We start from the raw sequence: 16,789 nt of genomic DNA, 5'->3' as shown, positions 1-16,789 counted from the left end.
GCCATCTAATAAAGGTTCATTGCTATCGATCCAGTAGGTCCATCTCTTGTATAAACGAATCGCATCAACAACAAAATATGCTGCAACTCCGCCCCATAAAGTGTAGATGAAGTATTTCAAGTCCTGCCTCATGACAATAATCTCAGTAGTCCCAAAATTGGTTGTAAAAAATAGAACCACATCAACAACAAAATATGCTGCAACCCCGCCCCATAAAGTGTAGATGAAGTATTTCAAGTCCTGCCTCATGACAGAAGCCACTGGTCGGACAATAATCTCAGTAGTCCCAAAAGTGGTTGTAAACCATATGATCATGACCACATCCATTGCACGGGCCAAGAGAGCACCACGAAACACTCGCATTTCTGGACTGTATTTTTCAACACGAGTATTCATATAAATATGGACGAAGATCGAGACTGGGCGAACTATTTCCGCTATCACAATCCAGTTCCAGAATCTAATTTTATCTTCGTCATCTAGTTCACCTGGTCCATTGAAACCGCTAAGAAAGACGGTGGCCACAAAGAAAAACATATGTGATACTATGTACCATATCTCAGCAAGCACTTGCTCGCGGCATTTCGGTACTTTCGTTGTTTCTGTGCTCATTGTTCTACAGATATATATCCTCGTGAAGTCGTGAGCCAGATAACGATGCATGCTGCCTCTATTTCGGCATTAGTGGAGAAACGATAACAATAGGGGATAATATCACTATAAGACGTGCAGCTGTGGTCGATAAGGTCGGCGGGCCGACTTCGATTAGAGTTCAGCTGACTTTTCTGATTTCTTTTTCCTCTATCCAATTGAAAAGAGGAAATGATCATACTTCTGTAGCAGTTGGTTATCAAGCTAATTGAAATTATGTTTATAATGATCTAGCGTCAACAGTCCTCCATTGATGACACTATTCTTAACCATTCCAGATAGAAATATGGTTATTAGAAGCAGCCCTTCGTGGTGATTAGTAATAGTTCTCTGTAGTTTACTGCTGATCGGTGGGTTTTTCGCGGTCTTAAATTCGAGTAATGACATTGTCATCTGTTTATGATTCGTCACTAGTCTCGCCTTGATCGTAGCTACAGTTATTCACGGTCACAGACCGGTATCCATTCATGAAAACACCTGTGACCGAGTATAGCACCAGCAGCAGACAAACTGCTAAAAATGCACTGGGGTCCGGAACATATATGGAGTAATTGAACATAAAAGATGCCAACAAACAGAGGGGAAATTTGGACCCAGGCAATTGCGGTCTATCGTATCGAGACTGGATGGAGAAGAACCAGTCTGGTGAGGTGAATATAGAGGGATTTCAGATACCTGAATGAGACAAAAACAAAACACGTCTCTGTAGCGGCCCAAAGCAGACAGAAATGAATCAAGCTAGATGGTATTTAGAAGACACCATGTCGCCAATTGCAGACGGATAGGGCATATATATGGGAATCATCATGACGGCCGACACAGCAGCAAACAGCCGTAGCAGATACATCTACTCCCCAGAGTAGCCAGAACTTTCAAAATGCGTGATTGTATGAATAAAGAAAAAGGCCGCTCCTGGATGAGCTGTTTCTGAGAGCACGATATGCAGCCAAAACCAGTCCACGACCTCACTATCGTTTTCTGCAGTTCCGCCAAACCGGCCGTGCACTGTGACCATGTCCAATGACAGTAAATATGCAAGTGCTCATCGTCCAATCCCAAACTTCGACGTCCGGACCCTTCCAGTGGTCTCAGTAACGGTCGCTGTCAATCTCTGGTCTGTTCATCTGCAAATGCATACTGATAAGTCCACTCTGCAGATCGATCTGCACTCCTCTACCCCTGAATATTCCTCTATAGTACTCAGGGGGTGGTGGGGTCTGCCTCCGGCGGCTGGGGCTCCGACCCAGACCCTGGTTGTGCTCCGCGAAGCGGAGCAGCTGGGACCATCGAAGGTTGTGTGAAGGTAGAGTACTTGAGTATTTTGAAAGCAAAATGAAATATTGATGAAAAAAGGCCAGCACTGTTGACACATGTTGCTGCTATATGCCCATGCAAGACAATAAACAACAGAATAGAAAAATAACGAATTAAATAAACAAAATCAGCGAACAACCAAACAAACCGAACGTTGATTTCCGTCATTTCACCTTTCACCTTAAAAAGGCTGATAGGGCTAATTCGCTGAGTCAACAGATTTCTTCTCATACCCACAGAACAAAGGTATCAACTGTTCCATCTTCCATCCACTCTTACATCTGTTATCCACTGTCTCTAATCAGATTCCCCCTATCTTCTTTCAACTCTTTTGACTCGAATGTTCCGTAACATACTAAAAGAACTCGAATATGGCAGATAACATCTTACTAGTCTTACCGGTCTGCCTCCGGCGGCTGGGGCTCCGCCCCAGACCCCGTGGCTCCTCTCGCTTCGCTCGAGTCGGGGCGCCGGGAGTCGTGGTTTCACTGTTGATTGCGCCTGTTGGCGGATGAGACTGCTGCCCCGCTCCCTCGACGGTCCCAGAAGTCTCCTGCGAAGCAGGAGCCGGGGGGTCTGGCGCGCAGTCCCAGCCGCCGGAGCCGTCTACAGTTGTTCGACACAATAAATCTATTAAATAAATAAAAAAAAAAGTAATAAATATCATAGAAGTGGTTAAGAGGCTCTAGCCTCTATTTCAAAGATTAGAGGTACTCGCTGAGCAGAACTAGCAACGGCACTCGAGTTTTCAAGATCCTTGCTAGGGGCAGCAAGTTTCATAGCTTCAATTTCAGCCGCGATTTTTTCCTGAAGAGCTTCAAAAACAACCTTATTGCAGCGGAATTTGTGGAGTTCGCAAGCAGTTATAAGTAAAGCGACCACTGACTCGGCACAAAAAAGAGAGCAGAAGACTCCAAACGACTTAAAAAACATAACAGCATCTGTCGAAATCTTCTGGTTTACTAGATGAGACAAGAAAAACACTGCAGCTGAACCCGAACATACGCTAAGCACTAGATCAATACTAAGATAAGTAACCCTTGTTTTAAGCGCGTTTCTATAAGTACACTTGAACGCTTCCATAGATCTGTATCCACACATGGCCAAAACAGTATGGGCCGGAGGGAGCAATAGGAGACAGTACACAGCAAAAACGTTGTTCCGGAAAATGAGCATAGGGAGGAACGAAGCCAAAGCTCCTAAATGGACCATTTGAGCCCGCCGTCTGAGAGGAGCCAAGTTCTTTTGTCTTTGAGTCAACTCAATTTCACCTTTGCCATCTAATAAAGGTTCATTGCTATCGATCGAGTAGGTCCGTCTGTTGTATAAACGAACCGCATCAACAACAAAATACGCTGCAACCTCGCCCCATAAAGTGTAGATGAAGTATTTCAAGTCCTGCCTCATAACAATAATCTCAGTAGTCCCAAAATTGGTTGTAAAAAATAGAACCGCATCAACAACAAAATATGCTGCAACCTCGCCCCATAAAGTGTAGATGAAGTATTTCAAGTCCTGCCTCATGACAGAAGCCACTGGTCGGACAATAATCTCAGTAGTCTCAAAATTGGTTGTAAACAATATGATCATGAACACATCCATTGCACGGGCCAAGAGAGCACCACGAAACACTCGCATTTCTGGCCTGTATTTTGCAGCACGAGAACTCACATAAAGATGGACCAAGATCGAGACTGGACGAACTATTTCCGCTATCACAATCCAGTTCCAGAATCTAATTTTATCTTCGTCATCTAGTTCACCTGGTCCATCGAAACGGTTAAGAAAGACGGTGGCCACAAAGGAAAACACATATGATACTATGGACCATCTCTCAGCAAGCACTAGCTCGCGGCATTTCGGTACTTTCGTTGTTTCTGTGCTCATTGTTCTACAGATATATATCCTCGTGAAGTCGTGAGCCAGATAACGATGCATGCTGCCTCTATTTCGGCATTAGTGGAGAAACGATAACAATAGGGGATAATATCACTATAAGAGGTGCAGCTGTGGTCAATAGGATCGGCGGGCCGAATGTCAGACATAGCTTCCCTTCGACCTTACACCGACTTCGCTTAGAGTTCAACTGAATTTTCTTTTGAGTCTCAGATAATTATTCTTGTCAGAGAAATTGTTACTGATTTCTTTTTCCTCTATCCAATTGGAAAGAGGAAAGGCCTTACTTCTGTAGCAGTTGGTTATCAAGCTAATTAAAATTATGTTTATAATGATCCAGCGTCAACAGTCCTCCATTGATGACACTGTTCTTAACCATTCCAGGTAGCAATATGGTTATTGGAAGCAACGTTCCGTAGTGATTAGTATATATCTGTTCTCTGTAGTTTACTGCTGATCGGTGGGTTTTTCGCGATCTTAACTTCGAGTGCCCTGATGACATTGTCATCTGTTCATGATTCGTCACTGTTTGTAGAGCTTATTCTTGGAAGGTCTATAAACACCTTCCATCAAATATATTTTAATAATGAAGGTGTTCAGTTTATTTAAAGCTATTATTTTCATTTCTTCTGTTGTCGTACTAACGATTCTTTGTTGTTCTGTAGGTCAACCTGAGTTAATCTAAAAGTACTGATTTTAATTACTTTCGTCACTATCCTCTCGTCTCCGTTTGTTCGTAACTACAGTGTCGAGTCTACGCCTTCCACCTTGCTCAAGTTCAACTTTACGTCTATTTTCTACCAGTCTCTGTTCCTTTTAACTCTAGAGTCGATGCACTGTTTGTTTTGATTATAGACCCGTTGCTGCAAGCCCACCACCTCACTTTCGCTTTCCGCGGTTCCACCAAACCGGCCGTGTACTGATAACGTGCCCAAAGACAGTAAATAAGCAAGTGCTCATCGTCCAATCCCAAACTTCGACGTCCGGACCCTTCCAGTGGTCTCAGTCACGGTCATCATCGCTGTCTGTCTCTGGTCCGTTCACCTGCAAATGCATTCTGATAAGTCCACTCTGCAGATCGATCTGCACCCCTCTACCCCTGAATATTCCTCTATAGTACTCAGGGGGGGTGGGGTCTGCCTCCGGCGGCTGGGGCTCCGCCCCAGACCCTGGTTGTGCTCCGCGAAGCGGAGCAGCTGGGACCGTCGAAGGTCGTGTGAGGGTAGGGTACTTGAGTATTTTGAGAGCAAAATGAAATATTGATGAAAAAGGGCCAGCACCGTTGACACAATATGCCCATACAAGACAATAAATAATAGAAAATAACAAATTAAATAAACAACACCTGCGAACAAACAAACAAGCAAACAAGCCGAATGTCGATTTCCGTTATTTCACCTTTCACCTCAAAAAGGTTTGATAGGGCTAATTCACAGAGTCGACTGATTTCTTCTAATATCCACAGAACACAGGTATCAACTCTTCCATATTCCATCCACTCCTACATCTGTTATCCACTGTCTCTAATCAGATTCCCCCTATCTTCTTTCAACTCTTTTGACTCGAATGTTCCGTAACATACTAAAAGAACTCGAATATGGCAGATGGCATCTTACTAGTCTTACCGGTCTGCCTCCGGCGGCTGGGGCTCTGCCCCAAACCCCGTGGCTCCTCTCGCTTCGCTCGAGTCGGGGCGTCGGGAGTCGTGGTTTTCACTACTGATTGCGCCTGTTGGCGGATGAGACTGCTGCACCGCTCCTTCGACGATCCCGGAACTCTCCTGCGAAGCAGGAGCCGGGGGGTTTGGGGCGCAGTCCCAGCCGCCGGAGCCGTATACTGTTGTTCCACACAAGAAATCCTATTAAATAAAGAAAAAAAAGTAATAAATATAATAGATAGTGTTTAAGAGGCTCAAGCCTCAATTTCGCAGATTAGAGGTACTCGCTGAGCAGAAGTACCATCGGCACTCAAGTTTTCAAGATCCTTGCTAGTGGCAGCAAGTTTCACAGCTTCAATTTCAGCCGCGATTTCTTCCTGAAGAGCCTCAAAAGCAACCTTATTGCGGCGGAATTGATGGAGTTCGCAAGCAAGTATAAGTACAGCGACCACTGACTCGGCACTAAAAAGAGAACAGAGGACACCAAACGACTTATACATAACAGCATCTGTCGAAGTCTTCTGGTTTACTAGATGAGCCCAGAAATACACTGAAGCTGTACCCGAACATACGCTAAGCACCAGATTAATACTAAGATAAGTAACCCTCGTTATAATCGCGTTTCCATAAGTACACTTGAACGCTTCCATGGATCTGTATCCACACATGGCCAAAACAGTGAGGGCCGGAGGGAACAATAGGAAACAGCACAGAGCGAAAACGTTTTTCCGGAAAGTGAGCATAGGAAGAAACGAAGCCACAATTACTAAAAGGGCAATTTCAGCCCGCCGTGTAACAGAAGCCAAGCTCTTTTGTCTTTGAGTCATCTCAATTTCACCGTTGCCATCTAATAAAGGTTCATTGCTATCGATCGAGTAGGTCCGTCTCTTGTATAAACGAACCGCATCAACAACAAAATATGCTGCAACCCCGCCCCATAAAGTGTAGATCAAGTATTTCAAGTCCTGTCTCATGACAGAAGCCACTGGTCGGACAATAATCTCAGTAGTCCCAAAATTGGTTGTAAAAAATATGATCAAGAACACATTTAATGCACGGGCCAAGAGAGCAATACGAAACGCTCGCATTCCTGGCCTGTACTTTCCAGCACGAGTATACATATAAAGATAGAAGAAGATCGAGACTGGACGAACTATTTCCGCTATCACAATCCAGTTCCAGAATCTAATTTTATCTTCGTCATCTAGTTCATCTGGTCCATCGAAACGGCCAGCAAAGACGGTAGCCACAATGAAAAACGCATATGATATTATGGACCATCTCTCAGCAAGCACTTGCTCGCGGCATTTCGGTTCTTTCGTTGTTTCTGTGCTCATTGTTCTTCATATATATATCCTCGTGAAGTCGTGAACCAGATAACGATGGATGCTACCTGTGTTGTCGGCATTAGTGACTATATCGGGACAATATAAGAGGCGCAGCCGTGGTCGATAGGGTCGGCGGGCCGACTTCGATTAGAGTTCAACTGACTTCTCTTTTGAGTCTCAGATAATTATTCTTGTCAGAGAAATTGTTACTAATTTCTTTTTCCTATCCAATTGGAAAGAGGAAATGGCCGTACTTCTGTAGCGGTTGGTTATGATGCCATTCAATATTACGTTTATAGGGTAGGTGATTCTGTGCTTAGACCATGATCCAGCGTCAACAGTCCTCCATTGATGTCACTGTTCTTAACCATTCCAAATAGCAATATGGTTATTGGAAGCAACGTTTCGTAGTGATTAGTAATATATCTGTTCTCTGTAGTTTACTGCTGATCGGTGGGTTTTTCGCGGTCTTAACTTCGAGTGCCCTAATGACATTGGCATCTGTTTATGATTCGTCACTAGTCTCGCCTTGATCGTAGCTACAGTTGTTCACGGTCACGGACCGGTGTCCATTGATGAAAACACCTGTGACCGAGTATAGCACCAGCAGCAGACAAACTGCTGAAAACGCACTAAAGTCCGGAACAATATATGGAGTAATTGAACATAAAAGATGCCAACAAACAGACGGGATCTGGACCGCCAGCCAATTGCGGTCTATCGTATCGAGATTGGATGGAGAAGAACCAGTCTGGTGAGGTGAACGTGAAGGGTTTTCAGACACCTGAATGAGACAAAAACAAAACACGTCTCTGTAGTGGCCCAGAGTAGAGTTATGAAATGAACCAAGCTAGATGGCGTTTTAGAAGACACCATGTCGCCAATTGCAGACGGATAGGGCATATATATGGGAAGCATCATGACGGCCGACACAACAGCAAACAGCCGTAACGGATACATCCACTCCCCAGAGTAGTCAGAACTCTCAAAATTCGTGATTGTATGAATAAAGAAAAGACCGCTCCTGGACGCGATAGGCAGCCAAAACCAGTCCACCACATCACTATCGTTTTCTGCGGTTCCACCAAACCGGCCGTGCACTGTGAACATGCCCAAAGACAGTCAATAAGCAAGTGCTCATCGTCCAATCCCAAACTTCGACGTCCGGACCCTTCCAGTGGTCTCAGTCACGGTCATCATCGCTGTCTATCTCTGGTCTGTTCACCTGCAAATGCATTCTGATAAGTCCACTCTACAGATCGATCTGCACCCCACTACCCCTGAATATTCCTCTATAGTACTCAGGGGGTGGTGGGGTCTCAGTGTGAAAAATATAATAATAATACTCAAATATCAATTACATATCAGAACCAAAAAGACCACAATTTGTCTATTCCTGATTGGTCTTTAATGAGTATACAAGCTCGAGAGCAAAAATGGAATATTGATGTAAAAAGCCAGCACCGTTGACACATGTTGCTGCTATATGCCCATACAAGACAATAAATAACAGAATACAAAAATAACGAATTAAATAAATAAAACCTGCGAACAAACAAACAAGCAAACAAGCCGAACGTTGATTTCCGTCATTTCACCTTTCACCTTAAAAAGGGCTGATAGGGCTGATAGGGCTAATTCACTGAGTCAACTGATTTCTTCTCATACCCACAGAACAAAGGTATCAACTGTTCCATCTTCCATCCACTCCTACATCTGTTATCCACTGTCTCTCATCACCCCCCCCCCTATCTTCTTTCAACTCTTTTGACTCGAATATTCCGTAACATACCAAAAGAACTCGAATATGGCAGACGACATCTTACTAGTCTAGCCGGTCTGCCTTCGGCGGCTGGGGCTCTGCCCCAGACCCCGTGGCTCCTCTCGCTTCGCTCGAGCCGTTTCGTAAGTCACTTTCGGGAAATACTATCTCCGCGAGTTGATATTATTATTTGAAGTATAGACCAGAATGGCCGTCGTGGGGTCTGCCTCCGGCGGCTGGGGCTGTGCCCCAGACCCCGTGGCTCCTCTCGCTTCGCTCGAGTCGGGGCGTCGCGAGTCGTGGTTTTCACTGGTGATTGCGCCTGTTGGCGGATGAGACTGCTGCTCGCTCCCTCGACGATCCCGGAACTTTCCTGCGAAGCAGGACGTGGGGGGTCTGGGGCACAGTCCCTGCCGCCGGAGGCGTCTGCTGTTGTTCGACACAAGAAATCCTATTAAATAAAAGAAAAAAAAGTAATAAATATCATAGATAGTAGTTAAGAGACTCAAACCTCAATTTCGCAGAGTAGAGGTACTCGCTGAGCAGAAGGACCATCGGCACTCAAGTTTTCAAGATCCTTGCTAGTGCCAGCAAGTTTCATAGCTTCAATTTCAGCCGCGATTTCTTCCTGAAGAGCTTCAAAAGCAACCTTATTGCGGCGGAATTTGTGGAGTTCGCAAGCAAGTATAAGTGCAGCGACCACTGACTCGGCACAAAAAAGAGAGCAGAAGACTCCAAATGACTTATACATAACAGCATCTGTCGAAGTCTTCTGGTTTCCTAGATAAGCCCAGAAGCACACTGCAGCTACACCCGAACATACGCTAAGCACCAGATTAGTACCAAGATAAGTAACCCTTATTATAAGTGCCTTTCTATAAGTACACTTGAACGCTTCCATGGATCTGTATCCACACATGGCCAAAACAGTATGGGCCGGAGGGAACAATAGGAGACAGTACAGAGCGAAAAAGTTATTCCGGAAAATGAGCAAAGGGAGAAACGAAGCCAAAATTCCGAAAAGGGCAATTTGAGCCCGCCGTGTAAGAGGAGCCAAGTTCTTTTGTCTTTGAGTCAACTCAATTTCACCTCTGCCATCTAATAAAGGTTCATTGCTATCGACCGAGTAGGTCCGTCTCTTGTATAAACGAACCGCATCAACAACAAAATATGCTGCAACCCCGCCCCATAAAGTGTAGATGAAGTATTTCAAGTCCTGTCTCATGACAGAAGCCACTGGTCGGACAATAATCTCAGTAGTCCCAAAATTGGTTATAAAGAGTATGATCAAGACCACATTAAATGCACGGGACAAGAGAGCACCACGAAACACTCGCATTGCTGGGCTGTATTTTTCAGCACGAGTACTCATATAAAGATAGAAGAAGATCGAGACTGGACGAACTATTTCCGCTATCACAATCCAGTTCCAGAATCTAATTTTATCTTCGTCATCTAGTTCACCTGGTCCATCGAAATGGCCAGCAAAGACGGTAGCGACAATGAAAAACACATATGATACTATAGACCATCTCTCAGCAAGCACTTGCTCGCGGCATTTCGGCTTTTTCGTTGTTTCTGTGCTCATTGTTGTTCAGATATATATCCTCGTGAAGTCGTGAGCGAGATAACGATGGATGCTGCCTCTATTGTCGGCATTAGTGTAGAAATTGATGACTATATCGGGACGATATAAGAGGTGCAGCTGTGGTCGATAAGGTCGGCGGGCCGACTTCGATTAGAGTTCAACTGACTTCTCTTTTGAGTCTCAGATAATTATTCTTGTCAGAGAAATTGTTACTAATTTCTTTTCCTCTATCCAATTGGAAAGAGAAAATGGCCGTACTTCTGTAGGAGTTGGTTATCAAGCTATTCAATATTATGTTTATAGGGTAGGTGATTCAATGCTTAGACCATGATCCAGCGTCAACAGTCCTCCATTGATGACACTGTTCTTAACCATTCCAGATAGCAATATGGTTATTGGAAGCAACGTTTCGTAGTGATTAGTAATATATCTATTCTCTGTAGTTTACTGCTGATCGGTGGGTTTTTCGCGGTCTTAACTTCGAGTGCCCTGATGACATTGTCATCTGTTCATGATTCGTCACTATTATTCGCGTAGAGCTTATTCTTGGAAGGTCTATAAACACCTTCCATCAGATTTATTTTAATAATGAAGGTGTTCAGTTTATTTAAAGCTATTATTCCTCATTTCTTCTGTTGTGTTGTCATACTAACGATTCTTTGTTGTTCTGTAGGTGAACCATAGTTAATATAAAAGTACTGATCTTTATTACTTTCGTCACTATCCTCTCGTCTCCGTTTGTTCATAACTACAGTGTCGAGTCTACGCCTTCCACCTTGCTCAAGTTCAAGTTTACGTCTATTTTCTACCAGTCGCTGTTCCTTTTTAACTTTAAAGTCGATGTACTGTTTGTTTTGATTGTAGACCCGTTGCTGCAAGCCATCATCTCACTTTCGCTTACTGCACTGCGGTTCCGCCAAACCGGCCGTGAAGTGATAACGTGCCCAAAGACAGTAAATAAGCAAGTGATCATTGTCCAATCCCAAACTTCGAACGTCCGGACCCTTCCAGTGGTCTCAGTCACGGTCGCCATCGCTGTCTATCTCTGGTCTGTTCACCTGCAAAAGCCTTCTGATAAGTCCACTCTGCAGATCGATCTGCACCCCTCTACCCCTGAATATTCCTCTATAGTACTCAGAGGGTGGTGGGGTCTGCCTCCGGCGGCTGGGGCTCCGCCCCAGACCCTGGTTGTGCTCCGCGAACCGGAGCATCTGGGACAGTCGAAGGTCGTGTGAGGGGTGAGGGTAGGGTACTTAAGTCTCTCGAAAATAACTCCCCGACTTGGCCATATAACAAAAATATTGCCAACATATGCTAATTCACATACCTATAGGTAACGTTCTGCCTGTGAAAAATGTAATTATAAACTCAAAGTATCAGTTACATAGTCATTTCAGCTCTTACCTCAAAAAGGGTAGATCGGGCAAACTCACTGAGTCAACTGATTTCTTCTCATACCCACAGAACACAGGTATCAACTCTTCCATATTCCATCCACTCCTACATCTGTTATCCACTGTCTCTAATCAGGTTACCCCTATCTTCTTTCAACTCTTTTGACTCGAATGTTCCGTAACGTACCAAAAGAACTCCAATATGGCAGATGACATCTTACTAGTCTTGCCGGTCTGCCTTCGGCTGCTGGGGCTCGCTGGGGCTCTACCCCAGACTCCGTGGCTCCTCTCGCTTCGCTCGAGTCGGGGCGTCGGGAGTCGTCGTTTTCACTGTTGATGGCGCCTGTTGGCGGATGTGACTGCCGCCCCGCTACCTCGACGGTCCCATAAATCTCCTGCGAAGCAGGAGCCGTCTGCTGTTGTTCGACACAAGAAATCCTATTAAATAAAGAAAAAAAAGTAATAAAATCATATATAGTGGTTAAGAGACTCAAACCTCAAGTTCGCAGAGTAGAGGTACTCGCTGGGCAGAAGGACCATCGGCAGTTAAGTTTTCAAGTTCCTTGCTGGTGCCAGCAAGTTTCATAGCTTCAATCTCAGCCGCGATTTCTTCCTGAAGAGCTTCAAAAGCAACCTTATTGCGGCGGAATTTGTGGAGTTCGCAAGCAAGTATAAGTGCAGCGACCACTGACTCGGCAGTAAAAAGAGAACAGAAGACACCAAACGACTTATACATAACAGCATCTGTCGAAGTCTTCTGGTTTACTAGATGAGCCCAGAAATACACTGAAGCTGTACCCGAACATACGCTAAGCACCAGAACAATACTAAGATAAACAACTCCTCCTATTAGTGCCTTTCTATAAGTACACTTGAACGCTTCCATGGATCTGTATCCACACATAACCAGAACAGTGTAGGCCGGAGGGAACAATAGGAAACAGTACAGAGCGAAAAAGTTTTTCCGGAAAATGAATATAGGGAAAAACGAAGCCAAAATTACTAAAAGGGCAATTTGAGCCCGCAGTCGAACAGGAGCCAAGTTCTTTTGTCTTTGAGTCATCTCAATTTCACCGCTGCCATCTAATAAAGGTTCATTGCTATCGATCGAGTAGGTCCGTCTCTTGTATAAACGAACCACATCAACAACAAAATATGCTGCAACCCCGCCCCATAAAGTGTAGATGAAGTATTTCAAGTCCTGTCTCATGACAGAAGCCACTGGTCGGACAATAATCTCAGTAGTCCCAAAATTGGTTGTAAAGAGTATGATCAAGACCACATTAAATGCACGGGTCCAGAGAGCAACACGAAACGCTCGCATTTCTGGCCTATATTTTCCAGCACGAGTACACATATAAAGATAGACGAAGATCGAGACTGGACGAACTATTTCCGCTATCACAATCCAGTTCCAGAATCTAACTATATCTTCGTCATCTAGTTCACCTGGTCCATTGAAACCGCTAAGAAAGACGGTGGCCACAATGTAAAACACATATGATACTATGGACCATCTCTCAGCAAGCACTTGATCGCGGCATTTCGGTTTTTTTGTTGTTTCTGTGCTCATTGTTTCAGATATATATCCTCGTGAAGTCGTGAGCCAGATAACGATGGATGCTGTACGCTGCCTCTATTGTCGCTATTAGTTTAGAAATGATGACTATAGGGGGATAATATCACTATAAGGGGCTACCCCTGAATATTCCTCTATAGTACTCGGAAGGTGGAGGGGTCTGCCTCCGGCGGCTGGGGCTCCGCCCCAGACCTTGGTTGTGCTCCGCGAAGCGGAGCAGCTGGGACCGTCGAAGGTCGTGTGAGGGGTGAGGGTAGGGTACTTAAGTGTCTCGAGAAAAACTCCCCGACTTGGCCATATAACAAAAATATTGCCAAAATATGCTAATTCACATACCTAAAGGTAACGTTCTGCCTGTGAAAAATGTAATTATAAACTCAAAGTATCAATTACATAGTCATTTCAGCTCTTACCTCAAAAAGGGTAGATCGGGCAAACTCACTGAGTCAACTGATTTCTTCTCATACCCACAGAACACAGGTATCAACTCTTCCATCTTCCATCCACTCCTACATCTGTTATCCACTGTCTCTAGTCAGGTTACCCCTATCTTCCTTCAACTATTTTGACTCGAATGTTCCGTAACGTACCAAAAGAACTCGAATATGGCAGATGACATCTTACTAGTCTTGCCGGTCTGCCTTCGGCGGCTGGGGCTCTGCCCCAGACCTCGTGGCTCCTCTCGCTTCGCCCGAGTCGGGGCGTCGGGAGTCGTGGTTTTCACTGTTGATTGCGCCTGTCGGCGGATGAGACTGCTGCTCGCTCCCTCGACGGTCCCAGATGTCTCCTGCGAAGCAGGAGCCGGGGGGTCTGGGGCGCAGTCCCAGCCGCCGGAGCCGTCTACTGTTGTTCGACACAATAAATCTATTAAATAAAGAAAAAAAAGTAATAAATATAAATATCATAGATAGTGGTTATGAGACTCAAATCTCAAATTCGCAGAGTAGAGGTACTCGCTGAGCAGAAGGACCATCGGCACTCAAGTTTTCAAGTTCCTTGCTGGTGCCAGCAAGTTTCATAGCTTCAATTTCAGCCGCGATTTCTTCCTGAAGAGCTTCAAAAGCAACCTTATTGCGGCGGAATTTGTGGAGTTCGCAAGCAATTATAAGTGCAGCGACCACTGACTCGGCACTTAAAAGAGAAAAGAAGACTCCAAACGACTTGTACATAACAGCATCTGTCGAAGTCTTCTGGTTTACTAGATGAGCCCAGAAATACACTGCAGCTGCGCCCGAACATACGCTAAGCACCAGATCAATACTAAGATAAGTAACCCTTACTATAAGTGCCCTTCTATAAGTACACTTGAACGCTTCCATGAATCTGTGTCCACACATGGCCAAAAGAGTGAAGGCCGGAGGGAACAATAGGAAACAGTACAGAGCGAAAACGTTTCTCGGGAAAATGAATATAGGGAGAAACGAAGCCAAAATTCCGAAAAGGGCAATTTGACCCCGCCGTGTAACAGGAGCCAAGTTCTTTTGTCTCTGAAGCATCTCAATTTCACCGTTGCCATCTAATAAAGGTTCATGGCTATCGATCGAGTAGGTCCGTCTCTTGTATAAACGAACCGAATCAACAACAAAATATGCTGCAACCCCACCCCATAAAGTGTAGATGAAGTATTTCAAGTCCCGCCCCATGACAGAAGCCACTGGTCGGACAATAATATCAGTAGTCCAAAAATTGGTCATAAAAAATATGATCAAGACCACATTAAATGCACGGGCCAAGAGAGCACCACGAAACACTCGCATTTCATGCCTGTATTTTCCAGCACGAGTACACATATAAAGATAGACGAAGATCGAGACTGGACGAACTATTTCCGCTATCACAATCCAGTTCCAGAATCTAATTATATCTTCGTCATCTAGTTCACGTGGTCCATCGAAACCGCTAGCAAAGACGGTGGCCAGAAAGAACAACACATATGACACTATGGACCATCTCTCAGCAAGCACTTGCTCGCGGCATTTCGGTTTTTTCGTTGTTTCTGTGCTCATTATTTCAGATATATATCCTCGTGAAGTCGTGAGCCAGATAACGATGTATGCTGGATGCTGCCTCTATTGTCGGCATTAGTTTAGAAATGATGACTATAGTGGGATAATATCGCTATAAGGGGCTACCCCTGAATATTCCTCTATAGTACTCGGAAGGTGGAGGGGTCTGCCTCTGGCGGCTGGGGCTCCGCCCCAGACCCTGGTTGTGATCCGCGAAGCGGAGCAGCTGGGTCCGTCGAAGGTCGTGTGAAGGAAGGGTACGTGAGTATCTCGAGAAAAAAACACCCCGATTTGGCCATATAACATAAATATTGCCAACATATGCTTCACGTACTGAGAGGTAACGTTCTTCCTCAGAAAAATATAATTATAATACTCAAAATATCAATTATATATCAGAACTAAAAAAAGACCACATTAGGTCCATTCCTGATTGGTCTTTAATGAGTATACAGGCTCGAGAGCAAAAATGGAATATTGATGTAAAAAGCTAGCACCGTTGACACATGTTGCTGCTGATATGCCCATACAAGACAATAAACAACAGAATAGAAAAATAACGAATTAAATAAACAAAATCAGCGAACAACCAAACAAACCGAACGTTGATTTCCGTTATTTCACCATTCACCTTAAAAAGGGCTGATAGGGCTAATTCACTGAGTCAACTGATTTCTTCTCATACCCGCAGAACACAGGTATCAACTCTTCCATCTTCCATCCACTCCTACATCTGTTATCCACTGTCTCTCATCAGATCCCCCCTATCTTCTTTCAACTCTTTGATTCGAATGTTCCGTAACATACTAAAAGAACTCGAATATGGTAGATGGCATCTTACTAGTCTAGCCGGTCTGCCTCCGGCGGCTGGGGCTCTGCCCCAGACCCCGTGGCTCCTCTCGCTTCGCTCGAGTCGGGTTTGGGGTGAAGGCAGTTTCTAACGTGGTCGGACCACCATACGCAACGACTCGAGCGAAGCGAGAGGAGCCACGGGGTCTGGGGCAGAGCCCCAGCCGCCGGAGGCACACCCCCTTGGCGACGGCGCGGATGAGAAACGAACTCCATCGACCGTTGAATGGCGAGCGAGGTTAGGTTAGGGCCGGGAGATGAGCAGGGGGAGAACCACATGACAGCGATCTGATTGGACAGGTAATCCCCAACAGACGAGAAGAATACGCGAGAAAAGAGACAGCGGCGGTAATGGACGACGAATGAGGCACGAAAAAAACGACGATGGCACATGCAGCGGCCCCGTGATTTGTGCACAGTGTGGCCCTTGATCACCTGTTCTGTTGTGCACAAAATGCACGAACCACAGACGTTTTTCCCATTTGTTCTTCCTGTCTACCACCTCGAGTAACACATCAGAAACCGAATTCTGTAAGTAAAATAGGATAAGAATGGGCTAGAAAGTGGATAAATAACGGGGTTGAACAATGGGAATTGCAATTGACGGTCAATTGAAATCTAAAAACTCAGGAAACTCTGTTTCGTGGGGAACGGTTTGGAAGAGTTCCAACCCCAGTTTTGAGTGTGACCGAGGTCGTGATGCGGACCCAATTGCCATCGACTGACAATCGAATGTTGCAATGGCAGATGAAATGGCAGATGAAA

Source organism: Sugiyamaella lignohabitans, chromosome A (genome assembly GCF_001640025.1).
Source record: "Sugiyamaella lignohabitans strain CBS 10342 chromosome A, complete sequence".
Classification (NCBI taxonomy): domain Eukaryota; kingdom Fungi; phylum Ascomycota; class Dipodascomycetes; order Dipodascales; family Trichomonascaceae; genus Sugiyamaella; species Sugiyamaella lignohabitans.
This window is presented reverse-complemented; position numbering follows the sequence as displayed.